This window comes from Copadichromis virginalis, linkage group LG3 (assembly GCF_057382275.1).
Source record: "Copadichromis virginalis isolate Kocher_CV1m ecotype Utaka linkage group LG3, C_Virginalis_male_GT1.1, whole genome shotgun sequence".
Classification (NCBI taxonomy): Eukaryota; Metazoa; Chordata; class Actinopteri; order Cichliformes; family Cichlidae; genus Copadichromis; species Copadichromis virginalis.
In genome coordinates this window covers 27,325,131-27,340,355 of record NC_140620.1, presented here as the reverse complement: position 1 = coordinate 27,340,355, position 15,225 = coordinate 27,325,131, and the positions used below count along the sequence as shown (strand labels likewise).

The following is a 15,225-nucleotide window of genomic DNA, read 5'->3' as shown; positions in this document are numbered from 1 at the left end:
GTACATGTTAATAGCATACGTAAAGAAAATTAAAATGAGATACGATAAAATAAATAGATACAATAATTGTGCTGATCAGTATAAAGACTTTGAAAAGAAAAACTGCAGAAAGATGCATCTTGGAAGAGTGGATTTGTACAAAATGAAAAGTCTGGTAATAGACAGATGCAAGTTTATCGATAATGAGGATCGTTAAACTCTCAGACAATAAAGAGAATGTTTGTTGCATCACAGACATGATCGTATGTTTTACTAACTAAACACAGCATGTTGTGGAGGGCATATCAGTTTGTCTTGAAACAATTTTACTGCACAAAGCAAAGGATTTTTGGAAAGTGCATTCACCCCTGTAATTTGTCCATACTGTAAATTATTTTTGCAGCAGTGATCCAACTGGGAAAAACTGACCAAAAGCAACAGCGATTTCTTTCAAACTTCCTTTTTGTCAGGGTCCCTGTGCCTACCCGGTCGGCTCAGTACGGCTACATATGTTTTGTATTCCTTTTTTTATTTTTTTCCTGCTCTCTCCTTTCCCCTCTTTCCCTCCTCCCTCTGCCTGGGCGGAGCTTACCTGCGGGCTCCTGCCCTTGGCCCACGCACCTGTGGCTCATCACGAGTGATCCAGCTCCTTTATAAGACGGCAGCCCTGTGTTTCTCGTCGCTGGACCGTTGCCGACCCTCGTCAGTGTAACCCCAGCTCAATGACTTCAGAAGTGTTTCATAGCGATTTACCTAACTACCCATTCGTGTCTCTGTGTACAGATTCCCTGGACCTACCCCTGTGTTACCCGAGTGCGTGGAGTGTGAGGAGGAGTGGACGGAGAGTGTGCGTGTCTTTCCCGTTCGTGTGTGGACCCCCGGAGCCCGGCTTTCCCCTCACTTTTGTAAATAATCACCTGGTGCATCATAATAAAGACTCTTGTGCTTTCAAGACCTAGAGCCTGCGCGTGAGTCCGTTCAGTCCCGTTGTGACACTTTTTTTTTTTTTTAACCGTTTGGTGGAACTGGCGATAAAAGGAAAAAAGGATTGTTTTCTGGAGAAAACATTAACTCAACAAAAGGTTAGTAGGTTCTTATTATGTTCTAGAAAACTAAGCTATTTTCTAGATTACTTCTAAACTGATTGGCTTTCTATCAACATTTTACAGTAGAATCTTTAGTCGTGGAACAGCCTTGTGTCACCCATGAAACATCTATGTCACCAGAAGCAAACATAATTTATTTATTTATTTATTAAGTTTTATTGTAAAAACGATCTCTTAATCACAGCAAATGCTTACTTCCATTGTTATGACAGCATACATGACCAAACAGTGATGATGCCTCATTGCCTGTTATTTGTCAAAGGTGTATTTAAACAAATCAACTTGTGTTCACGAGATTTTTGGTAAACTTCAGAGATGTGAAATCCTTTGAGATTTTCAGTAGCAGCACCTTTGCTATCAGTTTCAAAATCCTGCACCACTTTGTTCTTGAGTTTTTGTGTTTACAGAATTGGATTTCCACTCAGCCCACCCACCTGCCCGCAGTGTGGGGTGAAATACCCCTTAATAATAATAATAATAATAATTATAATAATACGACTAACACCACCCTGAATTTATACCCTTTCTTTTAAGTCCCAAACATCTCTTTGAAATTAGTTACTGGGCCTCATATTACATGTATGTACATGTATTACATGTATGTACCCAGCATTTCCGTGTTGTTGCTTCATTTCTGAATAAATTCACTAGATGCAGACCACTGTGTATTTTACATTTTCCTCTGTTCTTCATAATTCAGTTCTTGCTTTAACTTCGACTACTTTTTTTGTTTTCAGTGACAACTGGACCAGCAGTTCGTTAACTCCATCTGAGTAAAATGGCACTAACTTGTACGATACCTGCTATAGACTCTGCACTATGTGTTGATCAGTATAATGACACTGAAAAGAAAAACTGGTGCAGACAGCTGCATCTTGAAAGAGTGGAGTTGAACAAAATGAAAAGTCTGGTAATGGACAGATGCAGGTTTATCCATAATGAGGATGGTTAAAACAGGCAATAAAGAGGATGTTTGTTGCATCACAGACATGATAGGATGTTTCACTAATTCATCTAGACACGGCATGTTGTGGAGGGCATAGCAGTTTGTCTTGAAACAACTTTAATCTCGAAATTTTGACTTTATTCTCTTTTTTTGGGGGGGGGCTTAATACTCGGCCATAGTACACTGTAAATGGTTTTAGTAAATTTAACAGTATTTTTACAGGAATATGTATGTATAAGATACTCTAAGATGTTTTTACATTATTTTACTGCACAAAGCAAAGGATTGTGGGAGAGTGTACATTCACTGCTGTAATTTGTCTGTACTGTAAATTATTTTGCAGCAGTGATCCAACGCAGGAAAAACTGACCAATAACAACAGAGATTTCTTTCAAACTTCTTTTTTTTTTAAAAAAAAGTTTGGTGGAACCAACAGTAAAAGGAAAAAAGGATTATTTTCTGGAGAAAACATTAACTCAACAAAAGGTTAGTAGATTCTTATTATGTTTTAGAAAACGAAGCTATTTTCTAGAATCATTTACTTCTAAGCTGATTTCAACTTTTCACAGTAAACACTAAAGTAGTGTATAGTGGAGTAGTGCATTGTCATACACTGGTCATAGCTTACATTTGTTATTGAGACCATCAAATGTTTAAATAATAGTTTTTGGCCTTATTCTCTTCTGAAAATTTTTTTTTTTTTTAATGCCGTATTCCTACATGATGCTATAAAATATTTATATTTATAATTTTATATTAAGAAACAGAAACTAGCAGGAGTTGTGCAAGTGCAAGTGGCAAGGGAGGAGTTATGTAAGCATATTTTATATTTTCAAAAGCATCTTTTTTTTTTCCCTTCAAGCTTTTAGCCGACTCATCATTAGTGAGGTGTTCACTGGAGCCTTTTGTGGCTGGACTGGGTTGGGAACTCGATAAGCTAACATGACTGAATTAACTGAAGTAAACTGAAACTAATGACAAATCAAAAGTGCATCTGTGTTCTTTGCCTAATGAGTGTAGATGCTTTCTGCAAAAATGTAATTTGTCAAATAACTTTCATTCATTTCTGAATAAATTCACTAGATGCAGACCACTGTGTGTTTTACATTTTCTTCTGTTCTTCATAATTCAGTTCTTGCTTTAACTTCGACCTCTTTTTCTGTTTTCAGTGAAAACTGGACCAACACGTTTCTTAAGCACCATAAGCCATAGCAACCTTTAGCAGTTCATTAATGTCACCAACTTGCTCGATACCTGCTATAGACTCTGCACACATGGAAGCCAATCAGAGATCGTATACTGTTAAACTTCCAACATCTGAGTTCATTATTAGCTGTTGAGGTTAAGCATTCAGTCAACACAGAAACACTGAGGATGTTTTCTGTACTCTGTAAGGACCAGCGATGGATGTGGGGCTGAAGCCTTTAGGTTTATATTGTTAAAAAGTAATTATGAGAGAATTTGTTTCAGGTCGTTTTTCAGAGTAACATGAAAGTAACATAATGAATAATGTAACAAATTAACTTTTAGTAAACTACTGCATTACTTCTAAGAAAGGTGTTCTGTGTAATATGTTTATTTATTTCTCGAGTAATAACCTCAACAGCGGTAAGCACAGATAATTTTGTTGATAATGAGAACGCACTGCTCATTAAGTTTTAAAATTACATTTTAAAAGTCAAATGAACAAAATGTGTGTCAAAACAAGCATTTAGCTCGATTTCAACTTCTCTGGTCTCTGCAGTAACCTCTTTGTGGTGTATTTTTTTCCACTTTAACAGTCAAATATTAACCACAGGCACTAAAACTGTGTCCTTTACATCTGCTTCCTCTCTATTTTATGGCCTCACAGAGAGTAGTAGTAACATGTGGTGTAGCTTACTGATGGCCACTTTAACATGAATTCAAATTGAAATTTCCACAAGTCATAATAGCTAAACCCAGAGATTTAAATTCTTTTGGTACTTACAATCAAGGCCTGTGAGCACCAGTCAATTTACATGAAAGTAAATGAAGTGTAAAATATAACTGTGCACAGTTTGTAGATTTTCTGTGAGTTCCTTATTTTTTTCATTTCTTAGCAGTCATATAATGCTTATTTTCTTTGTCACTTATTTGTGTATTTACTGTGTAAATGTTTGTAATAGATAAGTCAGGGCAAGTTTGTTGACGGTGTAAGCCTCATTTATTCTCCAGGTTTCAGTACTGTTGTTTACTGTGGCTTGATTTTCTGTAGAAAGTGTAATGAAGAAAACTTCTGTTATGAAACAGCACATTCCTCATTTCAAAAGCGCAAATTAAAAAAATTATACAATTCATTTTTTTAAATTTATTTTTTAGAAAATAACATAATTAAATACAGAAATAAGACTGAGACTTTGCAGAGCTCTGCACAGAATCCAACATGAGCTCGGTTAGCACCAAAGAAAAAACCCTTGATATGGGCCCCCTGTTATGCTTCTATGTTCCTGTTTAAACTTGCCCTGTTTTCATTTCCTTTCCTTTCTTTTCACTTCATTTCAACATGTCTGAACACAAACGTTTTTTCTTTATTTCTAATTTCTCTTTTCTGTCATTCTTGCACACCCTTAAATCATTGCCGCACAGCAGAATGGCTGATTTTAGGTGGACATGGTTTTACAGTAAACTTTGTGCAGAATATTAACAAAACTATTAAATTTAGAAAAAACTGAAAAGAGGAAGTAAAAATAAAACCGTGCAGGGGAAAGAAGCTGTGGGGCCCAGTGCAAGAGGACCCCGATGTGAAACGTGAAGTAAAACTAAGGTGATTTTTTTAAGGTGAAATACACAGAAAATTCTCAAAGTTATTGATAATTTTTTTAAATTCTTCACAGAGAAATTCCTTGTGATGAAAGTTTTTAGAGTCTGACCTGGGTCAGATTATTCTGGTTACACTGGCCCACAGTTGGGCCCCCATCCAGGAAGCAAGAAAGAAAACTTTTTTTTTTTTTAAGGCACCAGGATTATATTTCCTTAAATATTCAGTTTTAAAACCAATTGGAGGACAGAATTTAGCAGTCTGTTACTAAACTGTCCAGACTGTCTGCCAGACTCAGCTGAGTTTCTGGTAAAACTTCTAGAATCAATGAAACAAGAAAATGAAAGAGGAATAAGACACCGACCTGCCTCCTTTAAGGAAAAAACACACCCTAAAAATGTATTTAATTTCTGAGTTACTGTTCAACAAGATTGAATGACGGCTGACCCAGAGGCTGCAGCAGCACATGTGCTCAGACTGCTTCATTTTCAGTTTTGAGATGTGATGGTTGCTTTTATTTTCCAGTGAGGTGGAAAAGGTTTGAGAAGCAGCATTTCAGAGGGAGTTAACCTTAAACACACTTTTATTCTAAAAGAACGAAACAGTTTAAACAATGTCAGAGGAGGTCTTCATTTTTATGGCAATGACTCACTGACAAGAAAACTTAATTTGAATAAAATATTTTGTGCGAACACTCGCTTTGGAAACTGCACATTTACAGCTGGCAAGTTCACAAATGTTGCACGAAATTTGGCAAAGTACGAAACAGTAATTATAGCTACAGGTAAAACTAGTTTTTGGTTAATGAAAATATCTAAAACATGTTTGCAGCAGTATGTGTTTATATGATGATTTTATATTTAATTTTTACAGTGAAAAAGATCATCTGTAATTAAATATTAATAACATTTACCATTATGTCCTCTCTCCTTTCCCTGCCAGTGTACTGAGCTGTACAACACGGCCTGTGGCTGTAATCTGGGGGAGTAAAACGTGACTAAATAATACAACAACTGCCATATGTGTGCACACGCATGGAAGGTCAGACACAGCATCCCATTAAGCTGCACAAATTTTATTGTAATTAGAGCTTTTGAGGTGAGTATTCGGGTTGCAGGACTTATTCTGGCACAGCTCCATACTGAAATATATTGAGGGTTGACCGCGTGCTGAACTGAAATACACTGCATGTGTCAACGTGCTCTGTGTGACTCTGACAAAGTATTTGTGGGAAATATTTTTTAAGCATTTTTTTTTTTAGTTAACTGAACAGCAACATGACAAAGACACAAAACACACCCCTAACATGCACCAAAAAGAATAAACTGCCTTCAAGTTTTAAGATCATCTTCTTAAAGTTGTAAAAGTGTACTTACGTCTTCAACAAGAGGCCTTCAGCTTGAGCTTTGTGGCTTTTCAAAGCGCGGTAATTTCTGCTTATCTCACATGAACACATTAACTGACATTTCCTTCTTCATGTTCAGTTTTTTTACTGTCTAAACTTTTCAGAGATCCTGCCGCACAGTGGACAAAGGGTTAACGGGTAATGTCACTGCTGAGACTCATAGCTAATCAAAAATCTTGGATTACAAAGATGATGTAATCTTGGTAGTTTGTAAAAAGTCTTCATATTGAAAAAACACACTAGGAATATCATAAAGATTTATTGACCTTTGATTTTTTTTTAAACATTAAAACCAGTTTGTTACTTTTTGTTCAAACGCCAGTTTGGTTCCTATTGACGATGCAAATCTCCTTAAAATAGTTCAAATGAAAAGATCTCGGTGCTTATTTAATCTTGTTCTTGTTCAAATCTAAGAATCTGAGGACTTTTCTCATAGATGTAAACATTTACAGTTGCTGGCCCCTTCATTAGGCACACCTTGCTGGTACATCCATGATGTGAATCTCCCGTTCCAGTAAATACTCTACTGGATTTAAATCTGGTGACAGTAGAAGCTGTTTGGGTACAGCGAGCTCATTGTCATGTTCAAGAAAGCACTTTGAGATAATTTGAGCTTTGTGACATGGTTTTTTATCCTGCTGGAAATAGCTGTCAGAAGATGGCAGTGCTGTGGTCATAAAGGGATGGACATGGACGCAAAGCGTGTGGAAATATCCCCCACACCATTACTATAGCCTGAGACGGTTAAACAAAGCAGGCTGGATCCATGCGTTCATCTTCTTTACACCAAATTCTGACCATCTCAAAGTTGTAGCAGGAACCTCTACTGTGCAGTTTTGGTGATGCCTCAGTTTCTTGCTCTTATTTGAGAGAAGCAGCACACATGGTTTCCTGCTGCCGTAGCACATTTGATTGAAGGTTCAACATTAAGTGGTTATTTGAGTTACTACCGCCTTCTGTTAAGCTCGAAGCAGTCTGCCCATTCTCCTTTGACCTCTGACATCAACAAAGGTGTTTTCTCTGCTGCACATGGGATAGTTTGTCCTTTTTCAGACCCTAGATTCCCATTAAAATCACTTCAGTCATCCATCTTCCTCATTCCGATGCTCACTTTGAACTTCAGCAGAATAAATGCACTGATTTTCTGCCTTGTGATTGGCTGATTAAATGTTTGATTTAGGAAGCAGTTGAACAGGGGTCCGAACAAAGTGAACAGCAAGCACAGACGCCAGAATCGTGTCTACATGGCCACCAGGATGCTCAGGGGGAGCCCGGCTTCATAATGCCTACATGTCTATGGAGCCAGGGGTCTACACACAAATTACAAATTATCTGAACTCGCTGAATTTTTGGCTGATTTTACAGAACTTTAGTTTATCACAAATATTAAAGTGTAGGCTATGGTTACGTTTCATATTTTAATGTGGACTTTAATACCAAAATGTTTATTTTTGTTGATAATTAGAGCTGCAGTTAGAAAGTGGAAGCTATGGACATTTGATGAAGAAGTGATTGATCTAAATGATAAATGACACATGAACTGGATTCATATTAACCACTGAAAGAAGCTCAAACCTGAGCTGGAGTGAAACTCTGTTTATGTGTGCATGTGTGAAGCACGTGCTCATATGGGTGGTTAGTGTAAACAGTGAAGTTCACAGAAAGGTGAGGTCATTAGAATAGAATAGAATAGAATAGAACAGAATTCAACTTTATTGTCATTGCACATGTCACAGGTACAGGGCAATGAAATGCAGTTTGCATCCATCCAGAAGTGCTTTAGCCATGATACAGATATATTACAATATATATTAGCAATAATATAGATATGAAATGGGTCTGTTATGGTATGTTATAATGTACATGGTATGAAGTATGTTATGAATATGAATATATGACTATAAGTATGTACAGGCTATGAACAGGATATAAATATGAAAAACTATACAGAAATATGAGATATACAGCTATACAGAAATGTGAACTATGCAAGTAATAAACAGCTGTAGAATTAAAATTATTGTATTTTACAGAATGATTATTTATACAGAATTATACAGTAGTGCAGTTAAGATAAGCAAGATATGTGGATAATTTCTACATTACTTCTCTGACTATCAAAGGGTTTGTGTCGGTGCTTCCTCATTCAGCTGGAGTCAGTGTGGAGAGAAAGTACACAGAGAGGTAAACTGGTAAACACACTGAGGAGATTTAAGCCAACTACACACTTCATATCTAACCAGGTCTTCCCATTAACCTCTGGCCTATCCAGAGGTTCAGTCAATGAGCTCGTCAATAGCTTCAATGCTAAAATGTTAAATGTAATGGACACTATTGCTCCCATTAAGGTGAAGGTTATCTCTGGAAGGAAGAAGTCTCCAAAACTCCATGGAGACTCCTCCTGTGTCAGTGGCAGCTGAACTTCATTCGACCATGGCCTGCAATGACTTTGCCAAATTCTTCACAGAAAAAATCCAAAAGATTAGACAAGCAATTGGTACATCAACAGCAGATCCAGGATATGTACTGTGTCCACCAAAAAACTGTTTAAACACCATGAAACAGTTTCACCCGATTAACAGCAAAGACCTGGAGGACATCTTTAGTCAACTGAACTCCTCCTCCTGCTGTTTAGATGTCCTGCCAACAAGTTTTTTCAAAAAGGTCTCAAAGACTTTAGAATCAGACCTGTTACAGATCGTCAACTTTTCCTTAATGTCAGGTGTGTTTTTAGAACAACTAAAAACTGCTGTAATTAAACCTATACTGAAAAAGGACAATCTTGACAAGACACAAATGAACAACTACAGGCCGATCTCAAATCTCCCATTTTTAAGTAAGATCATTGAAAAAGCAGTTTCTCAACAGCTCAGTTACTTCTTAAAACAGAATAACTGCTACGATGCCTTCCAGTCAGGTTTTAGACAGAACCACAGCACTGAAACCGCTCTGACCAAAGTGTTTAATGACATATGTCTGAATACAGACAGTGGAAAAATGTCAGTCCTAGTTTTACTGGATCTCAGTGCAGCATTTGATACAGTTGACCACAACATATTACTCAAACGACTGGAGAACTGGGAAGGTGTTTCAGGAACTGTACTAAACTGGTTCAAACATACTTAGAAAACAGGAAATACTTTGTATCAATAGGTAACTTCACATCTGAGCAGACAAGTATCACATGTGGAGTTCCCCAAGGTTCCATCTTGGGACCCCCTCTGTTTAACATTTACATGCTCCCACTGGCACAGATTATAAAGAACAACAAAATAAACTACCACAGCTATGCAGATGACACACAAATATATATCACAATGTCACCAGGAGACCAAGGCCCTGTGCAGGCTCTTGGTAAATGCATTGAGGAAATCAATGACTGGTTGTGCCAAAATTTTCTCCAGCTAAACAAAAACAAAACTGAGGTAATAGTCTTTGGCGCCAAAGAAAAACGATTACAGGTCACCAGAGAACTTCAATCTATACACGTGAAAACCACAAACCAGGCGAGAAATGTGGGTGTAGTGATGGATGCAGACCTAAACTTAGAAAAACACATTAAGACAATAACAAAGTCAGCTTACTATCACCTCAAGAATATTTCAAGGATAAAAGATCTGATGTCTCAACAGGACCTGGAAAAACTAGTCCATGCATTCATCTTTAGTAGGCTTGATTACTGTAACAGCATCTTTACAGGTCAACCTAAAAATACAGTCAGAAAACTACAGCTCATTCAGAACTCTGCTGCTCGAGTCCTCACTAAGACCAAAAAAGTGGACCACATCAGTCCAGCTCTGAGGTCCTTACACTGGCTGCCTGTCCGTCAGAGGATAGACTTTAAAGTTCTGATGCTGGTCTATAAAGCTCTGAATGGTTTAGGACCAAAATGCATCAGTGACCTCCTGACCCAGTATGAACCTTCCAGATCCCTCAGGTCATCTGGATCCGGTCTTTTATCAGTTCCCAGAGTCAGAACCAGACACGGAGAAGCTGCATTCAGCTTTTATGCTCCTTATATCTGGAACAAACTCCCAGAAAGCCTCAGATCAGCTGAAACACTCAGTTTATTTAAATCCAGGTTGAAGACTCACCTGTTCTCAGCTGCATTTGAATAAAGCACCAAATCCACACTTTTAAGCTTAAATTTCAAAACTAACATTTTAACTACTGATTTTATCTACTGTTCTGATTTTATCTGTTTTGATTTCATACACTGTTTTGTTTGTTTGTTTGTTAATTAGTTAGTTAGTTAGTTTGATTGTTTTAATCAATTTTAAATCATGCTTTTATTTGTTTTTGTTTCTAATGTCTCTGTAAAGCACTTTGAATCACCTTGTTGTTGAATTGTGCGATACAAATAAACTTGCCTTGCCTTACTGTATATAGTAACTGTTAAGTCTAATATACCCTAGTAAGCTATAGTATAGTACACTTTACAATAAGATAAAACACTTAGTAAAACAATGGCAGAATAAGAACAATAAAACAAAAGCACAAGATAAAATTAACAAACAGTGGGTTCACAGTGAATATGCAGATTTGAACAGATGAGTTTTGAGTTGGGATTTAAACTAAAATACCAGAATAGGGAGGATGGAGTAGGTTTAAGTTTATTAGATTATCAGCATTATTAGCATTATTAGCATGTCAGTGTTGCTGAACTATGAAATATTTTGGGTGCAGTGTATTTTTTGCATACAGGTATAACAGAATAGCTTTAGTGGTTTTTTTTTTATTTTTATTTTTTTAACTTGAGTATGAACTTATACAAAAAGCAGCAAGATATTTTAAAACAAAACAGTTTTATTGATTAAAAAAAACACACTATATCGGATTCATATCGGTATTGGCCGATATCCAAATTTATGATATCGGTACCGGTATCGGACATAAAAAAGTGGTATCGTGATTTTCTGTTAGCTGTTTTCATGCTTTAAATTTTGCCAGTTGCTGTTAAAACCCCAGAGAAGAAGAAAAAAGAAGACAAACTTTTGCCAGAGTAAAGAGTAAAGAAGCTCAGTTTTTATTATTTATTTATTTTTTATTTTGCCGTAGCAAAGATGAGGGTCTTTATCTCTCTTTTGATGTCAGCAGTGTTGGTCAAGTTACTTGAAAAAAGTAATCAGTAACTAATTACTGATTACTTCCCCAAAAAAGTAATCCCCTTACTTTACTGATTACTTATTTTCAAAAGTAATTAATTACTTAGTTACTTAGTTACTTTTTAAAAACACGATTTACAACCTGAATAGGTGATAAAGCGATAGATCTTTCAGCCCAATTCTACTTTTTCTACATAATCCATCATACAAAATGTAATCAAATGGAAAAGTCTCTTTTTTTAACTTGTTTTATCAGTTTTAATCTTTTAACTTTATGCATCAAGCAAAAATTTAATTATATGCAACATTCTCTGAGTTGAATAAATTAGTTTAACATTTAAACCTATTTTCTGCACATTCCAGCACATAAAATAAAATATTTTTTGTGTTTACACTCAGTCTTTCAAATAGATGCAAGTAAAACACAGCAGAAAATAAATAAAGTCAAAGACTCAGCGGTCCTGTTGCTCTATTTTCACCTGTAAAGCAGGACTGCGGTAGGCGGAGGTTTACCCTGGTGCAGGTGTGCCGCGGTCAGTTGAAGAATCCGCGAGTTTCTCTGTGAATTTCCCATTACGTCGTTGCGCACTCGGTGCTTGCTCGGAAGTTTAGGGGTTTTTCTCGCTGTAAAAAGAAGTTTTCTTCCCACGCACGACGGACGCTAATGTTTTTGTCACTTTTTATGGAATCAAACTCAAAGTAAGGTCAGTACTTCCACGCTTTAAACGCTGCACGCTCATACTCTCTCCCACAATCGATATGTGATCCATTGTTGATCTGCACACAGCTGTTGTCACTAACGGCGCACTCGCTTACGTCACTGTCGTGAGACATTCTCGCAAAAAATCACGGTTTTAGTAACGCAGTAATGCAGCGTTCCTACGGGAAAGTAACGGTAATCTAATTACCGTTTTTGCAATAGTAATCCCTTACTTTACTCGTTACTCGAAAAAAGTAATCAGATTACAGTAACGCGTTACTTGTAATGCGTTACTGCCCATCTCTGGATGTCAGACTTTCTATTGTGTTAGTTTTTGATATCCAGTTTGCTTCTGCGACTTTATTTAATTTTTTGACTTTATAGACTTTGTTTCATGGACTTTTGATACCTCAAACAAAGGTAGTTTAAAGATTCATCTTTTGCCTATTATGTGGAGTCTTGTACTTGAACCCAAAATATAACTAAATGTGGTCAGGACCTGAAAGTTCAGTCACTGCCAGCCAGAATCTCTCTCCTCATGTTTCTTTGCTTTAATGCTGGTTGCTATTCTGGTGATCTTCTCTTTCATTTAGTTGCCTCTTCATGGAGTCATTAATCAGACCCTGCCCCATGCCAAGTAAAAACTCTCCACCTCTTTTTATCAGAATCTAAGACATATAGCTGCTGTGGGTGCTGAAGGAAAAATGTCCATCCCGGTTTTCCCTCCAAGGCACGAGCGATAAGCAGAGTTCTGTCCTTTCCTTCTAAGATTCCTAATTATTTAAAGTAACACTCAGGTATGCCATTCAGCGTGTTAGTACGAGCTCGGGAGCAGCTTGGGAGAACAAGAAAACAGATACTGCTTTAGGTTGCCTTCCCAATCGACTCAAAGGTTTATTTAGTACATAACAGCTTATATAGAGGAAAAAAAGGTTCGTGTGTCAGCAAGTTCTCAGTTCAAACCGGTACAGACCAAATAAGGAAACGTCTTCCTGCCTTGTGAGCAAAGAAGTATCCTGTGTGTAGTTTATCAGTTCAGCTACAATTTATGATCATCCCAGCAAAATACACTCCTAGACATAGAATACAGAGTTCTTTCATTAGTGAATTCTGAAACAAACCACCTGGCCTTTAACGAGCCTTTTTCTAAGAGATAAAGAAAAAGGGAGGATGGGAGTAAGGAAGTGGTCTCGTCTCTGTGGTATTTTCGACCAGCTTGTACCAGCTTGTGAGTCTTACACATCAATTCTTGGGTCAGAGAGAAAGAGAAAAACAACTATTAAATGGGCCTTATTGAGTAACTCTTTTCTGTATAATATCACAATAAAACAATATCCTGTAAATGCTACCATGGTATCAAAATATCACAACAGGTGCTTCTGGCACTTGCCTATTAGTGTGACGAGTGTTTTCTTTATAAATCAGGTTACAAGGTGCCTGTGGATCCTCCTTATTGTGATCCCAACTTAGTTTTGGAGAGGTGCTGGCTTTTGCTCATGATAAACTGATCCCAGCCTCACAAAGACTCACAATCTCCTTGAGAGGCCAATATTTCTTTGTTTCTTTATAAGAGTCTCTTTAGATTACTGAGTAATATCTTACAGTAACAAAGACTTTCTCCTGCCTCATCATTAGCCTCAGATTAATCCATCAGCAATTTAAGATATTTTCCCTTACAGAAGAAATTAGACTTACCTTCTTGTCTCCATCTCAAACCCGAGTGGCTCAAACTTGGATCTTTCAGTCTTTAACGACATCTTACTGGGAGCTGCAGATCCTGAAGCATTTGACTGTGAACTAGAAAGTTGACATTGATGTAACCAATCAAAAAACACACTTTGATGAGTTATTTATTGTTAAACTCCATATATAAGCATGTTCACAAATTCATTCTTGGCCATTTCAGTGACCTGCAGTTACAGGACATTTCCATTATGTCCATTATGTACATTCCCATTAAACTGCTAAGTGCTGCATAAACTTAATGTCTAACCACAATGCTGGCATCTGTGTGACTTCCACTCATTTAAAAAAAAAAAAATTTTATTTTTGCTTTTACAACTGAACACAACATACTTATACAGATTTAATTGTAAACAATTACTACAATTAGCGTATGTGAACTTGTAAGCATGGAGAACAATGAATAAATGAAAAATAAAATAACTGAGGAAGTAAAGAAATTTAGAAAGAAACTATAACAATGATAAATAAATAAGTAATTAAATAAAATGGGGAAGTGCACGCGGAGGGGGAGGTATAAAATTAAGATCAATTAATTTTTAAAAATTATAGAAATGGCTGCCAAATCATGCAAAAACGCAATGTTTTCCCTTCCCTGTCAAATCTTATCTGTTCCACTCTGGCCACAGACACCATCTCATTAAGCCACCTCTTAAAACACAGAGCCGAAGGAGACCACCACTGTAAGAAAACACGTTTCTTTGCAGCAAGCATACCCATTGTAGTTATCTGTTTTTGTGAGCAGGAAAAGGATTCGATTGAGGCAGAAGATCCAAATATAGCCAGTGTAACATGAAGTGGTACTTTTTTCCTAAATTGGTTTGAAAGCCACGTAAAAATCTGGCACCAAAATACATTTAAGGCTGGGCAGTGCCAAAATAGATGTGCAAGGGAACCTTCATCAACATTACAACTATCACATAGAGGAGATACAGACTTATAAATCTGTTTAAGTTTGAGTTCAGAAAAATGTAGTCTGTGGATGACTTAAACTGAATTTGTTTGTATCTGGTGTTTATTGAGCCTTTCTGAATGCTGGACAAACAGTTTGACCATTGGTCATCAGACTGAGAGACACCGAGGTCTTCAGCCCATCTATTCCTGATTCGATCGGATTCTACTGAAATTGTAAAGCACTTAACAAACTGGGAAATCAGATGTTTAGAGTTTGATTTCAGAATTGTTTCAAGGTAAGTATGATTTAGTGGTTTCGGTGGAAAGTCTGAAAAGTTTCGTTGAACAAAATTCTTTATTTGTAGATAGCGGAAAAAATGTGATTGAGGTAGCTGAAAGTTTTGTTGAAGTTGAAGGAAAGAAGCAGTTTTCTCATCTATATATAAGTCCTTGATATGTTTCAATCCCTTTTCCCCCAATCTAAAAACACCCTGTCCATTTTTAAACAACTGGTTAGGTGTTATTGGCATTCTTACTGAGAGGTTAGGTAATTTAAGAAATTTCCTGA

At 36.8% G+C, this 15,225-nt stretch overlaps 1 long non-coding RNA gene across 1 annotated transcript; it reads left to right on the top strand.

Annotated features, from left to right (window-relative positions):
* Window positions 1–452: 452 nt before the first annotated feature.
* On the top strand, window positions 453–4,320 carry LOC146713833 (uncharacterized). The gene is made up of 4 exons (XR_014918579.1): window positions 453–681; window positions 763–1,061; window positions 1,823–2,517; window positions 3,201–4,320. It is a non-coding gene; the product is annotated as an uncharacterized LOC146713833 (long non-coding RNA).
* Window positions 4,321–15,225: the final 10,905 nt, after the last annotated feature.